Raw genomic sequence first — 4,493 nt, 5'->3', positions numbered from 1 at the left:
AATTTTAAAACTCAGATGTAGAATTCTCCCTAAACATTGAAATAATTTATATCACTTCTACACACTTTCATCCAGAAATTAGAGGAGGATGAAATACTTCACAACTTATTTTATGAGGCCAGTAATATCCTAACACCAAAACCAGACAATGACTGTACAAAAATAGAAAATTACAGATCAATATATCTTATTAAAGATGCAAATATATATTTTAAAAATTTATAAAACTGAATTCAGCAATATGTAAAAAAGAATTATACACCCTGTCCACATAGAACATGCACCATATTACACTCACACCAACAATGGATAAATGTTCCTAATTCTCCATAGCCTCTACAATACTTGTTAATTTCCATTTTTGGTAATAGTAGTCACTCTAGTGCATGTGAAATTATATCTTGTTATTGATTCAATTTGCACTTCCCTATTGGCTAATGATGTTGATGATCTTTTCACATGATTTTTGTTATTTGTATATCTTCTTTGGAGTAATGAATTCAAGAATTTTGCCTATTTTGTATATTGGATCATTTGCCTTTTTATCATTGAATTTTTGAAGTTTTCTGGATATTAAACCATTATCAGATATGTGGATTCCAAGTATTTTCTTTCATTCTGAAAATTGTCTTTTTACTTTCATGAAGAAGTCCTAAGATGGAAAAAAAGTTTTTAATTTTGATTATGTCCATTTATTTATTTTTTGTTGATGATTGTTTTGGTATAAATTTTAAGAAATTATTGTCTTCCACAAGGTTCTTAAGATGCTACCCTGTAACTTCCAGGGATTTTAAAGTTTTGGTGCTTATATTTAGGTCTTTGATCCATTCTGAGTTAATTTTTTATGGTGTAAGTTAGGCACCCACCTTCATTCTTTTGCATATAGATATCCAGTTTACACAGCACCATTTTTGAAGGTAGTATTCTTTTTCCATTAAGTGGATTTAGCTCCCTTATCAAAAATCAATTGCCTTTAAATGTGAAGGTTTATTTCTGAACTTCCAACTGGACATTGGTTGATATATCATTCTTGAGTGAGCAACAGGCTGTTTCTTGTGTGTATTTTTGTTTTTTTTTTAACAAATCAATTTTATTGACAAATATTAATAAAACATACAATTCATCAAAAGTGTGCAATCAGTGGCATTTGTTATAATCAGATAGTTGTGCATTCATCACTTCAAACATTATTAGAACATTTTCATTATTTTAATAATAATAATCAAAAAATAAACAAGAAATTTCCTCACCTCTCAATCTCTCCATGTTTCCCCTACTGTATATAACTGCTTTTTCTGGCTATGTTACACGATTATGTATCTTTAGTAAGCAGCTTTATTGAGATATATTAATATGCTGTTTTAATTCTTGTATCTTTGTAGTAAGTTTTAAAATCAGGAAGTGTGAGTTCTCCAACTTCTTTCTTCTATTTGAAATTGTTTTGGTAATTTGAGATCTGTTTTAGTTTTCTTGGCTGCTCAAGATAATACCATGCAATGGGTGAACTTAAACAATGGTAATTTATTATCTTGCTGCATTGTGGCAAAGAGAAAGTCCAAATTAATGCATCATCAAGGCATAGGTTTCTTCTTGAATACTGGCATTTTAATGTTGGCTAGCTGGCAAGACATGGTACTTGGCTTGTGCATTGCATGGCAATACACATAGCAATCTCACCTGTCCTCTCAGATTTCCTTTGAGTTAAGAACTGAAATAATCTCATCAAAAGGTCAAATTTACAATGGGTTCACACCCACAGGAATGGATTACGTTTTAAAATGTTTTTTTGGGTCCCTTCAGCTGCAAACTGTAACAGGGCCATTACCCTTCCATATAAATTTGATGATTCCCTTTTTAATTTCTGCAAAGAAAGATGTTGGAATTTTTATTGGGATTCCATTGAATATATAAAGCATTTTGGATAGAATTGAAATCTTAACAATACTATTCTAACACATGTTCTTTCATTTATTTAGGGCATGTTTTCTTTATTAACGTGTAATAGTTTTCCATTTTTTAAACTTTATTTTATTTAAGTTTTCCATTTGCAATTATTTAAATCTTGGTTAAGTTTTTTCTAAAGATTCGATTCTTTAGGTCCTATTGTAAACGGAATTTTTTCTTCAATTCTTCTTCAGATTGTTCATTAGTAGTGCCTAAAAACACTACTGATTTTTGCATGTTGATGTACCACACCAACTTGCTGAATTTGTTTATTAAATTCAGTATCTTTTTAATGAACTTTTCATGATATTAAATATATAGGATCATGTCATCTTCAAATAGACAAGGTATACTTCCTCCTTACCGATGTGGGAGCCTATTATTTCTTTTTCTTGTATAATTGCTCTGGCTAGACCATTCAGTCCAATGTTGAACATTCAGTCCAATGTTGAACATTCAGTCCAATTTTGGTCATAGTGGACATTATTGTCTTGTTCCTGATCTCTGGGGGGGGGTGGAATTAGTCTTTCACCACGGAGCAAGATGTTTATTGTGTATTTTCCTACAAGAACTTTATCATGCTGAGGAATTTTCCTTCTATTCCTAATTTCTAAGTGTTTTACAAAGGAAGTAAGCTGGTCTTTGTCAAAGGTCTTTTCTGCATCAGTTGAAGTTATTTATTTCTTTTCCTTCATTCTATAAATGTGTTGAATTACATTAATTAATTTTCTTATGTTGAACCACCCTTACTTACCTAGCATACATACCACTTGATCATGGTATATAATTATTTACTATTTGGTGGATTCAATTGCTAGTATTTTATTGATTACATTTGCATGTATATTGAAAAAGGATATAGGTCTATAATGCTACTTAATTTTGGTATCTCTATTATGGTAATATTGGCTCCATAGAAGGAGAGTTTGAGAAGAACTGGTGTTAGTTCTTCTTGGAATATTTGGTAAAATTGACCAGTGAAGCCATCTGATCCTGTGCTTTTCTTTCTAGGCAGATTTTCATTAAAGATTCAATCTCTTTAATTGTTACTAATGTGTTTGATTTTTAATTTTTTCTTGAATCAGTGTAGGTAGATTTTTTGCTTCTAGGAATTTGTACAGGCTATCCAATTTGTTAGCATACAGTTGTTTATAGTATCCTCTATCCTCTTTGTGATAAGTTCATGTATAAATTTTACCAAGTTATGGTGTCCAGTTGCTTGGTCAAGAAAACATCAGCTTGATTGTTACTGCATAGTTGTTTGTGCATTTAAATCAGAGGATTGCATGTATGGCTGATTCATCTACAATTCACAAAGGAGATTACCTCCAACAATTAAATTATATAAGCCTCACCCAGTAAATTGAAAGCCTTAAAGGGAGGGCTGATGATTTCAGCAGTCAGAAAGATTAGATTGGGTACACCAACATAATCCTAGATAATCTTCTCAGATCATGGTTAGGTGAGGGGCTGGTATAGACAAATAATTCATTGATAGAGTTTACCTTTCACATAGGCAATAAAGCTCCCTACACTGGGTGTTTATCATGGACTTAAGAATATAAAGAAGTTCACTTTCTCTTTTCCAATCCAATATTTGCTAGTGTCATAAATGAATATATACCCAGGATAAGCATATGAATAGAAGATATAACAAGCCTATAGTGAAGCATCATAAAACGGACCACACTAATCTTACTAAATAAGAATCAACAAATCATTTATGACATCCAAGTCATACTAACAAATACACAACTCCTTTATGCTAGCCAAAAGGCGATTCCAAAGTGAACAGGAAAATTGCTTCAAGTGGATTAGTTTTTAACTGGTTGTGGTTTGAGTCTTGTAGCTAAATAAAAATTCACCATAATGTCAATAAACACTGTATTATATATAACTACCTGCATTTTATATAATATATTATGTTATATATTGTGCAATAATATATTTGGTATATAATGTATAATATATAAGGTACATTATTATAGCACTGTATTGTATCTTATAACAAATGATAATTTCTGCAGTTGTCATAACAAAAAAAACCTCTTTAATCTAACACATTACTTGGTATCATTTGAGATTTGTAAATAACATGTTCAATGTGTTTGAAAACTTTTACTAAAATATATTTTTAATCAGGAAGGCATCGTTCTGCTTTAATAATAAGAAATCTTTCATCTCTGGGGAAAAATGGTCTGTAAGTCATGAATTGCACTACAGAATGTGTTCCTCTGTGTGTGACAATAGTCAAGAAAATACTTTTCAGAATTTAAATATACTGACTCCCCCCAAAAAATTCTAACACTTCCAGCATTTCAGAAACTTGGTAATTTAGGTACATACCTCAAAAATTCTTATATAAACATTCATACATGGAAAACAAATATTTTCCTTGAAAAGTGCTAAATGCCAAAATGCATACATACATACATTGAAGCAACAGCTTTAAACCTATTACTACTGTAAAGAATATTGGCCCTTTATTACACAATGACCAGAAATTATGACAAATATGCACTTACAGGATGAAAGTGCTGTTTGTGCAC

The sequence above is a fragment of the Dasypus novemcinctus genome, chromosome 10 (assembly GCF_030445035.2).
Source record: "Dasypus novemcinctus isolate mDasNov1 chromosome 10, mDasNov1.1.hap2, whole genome shotgun sequence".
Classification (NCBI taxonomy): domain Eukaryota; kingdom Metazoa; phylum Chordata; class Mammalia; order Cingulata; family Dasypodidae; genus Dasypus; species Dasypus novemcinctus.
Note: the sequence above shows the minus strand (reverse complement) of the source record.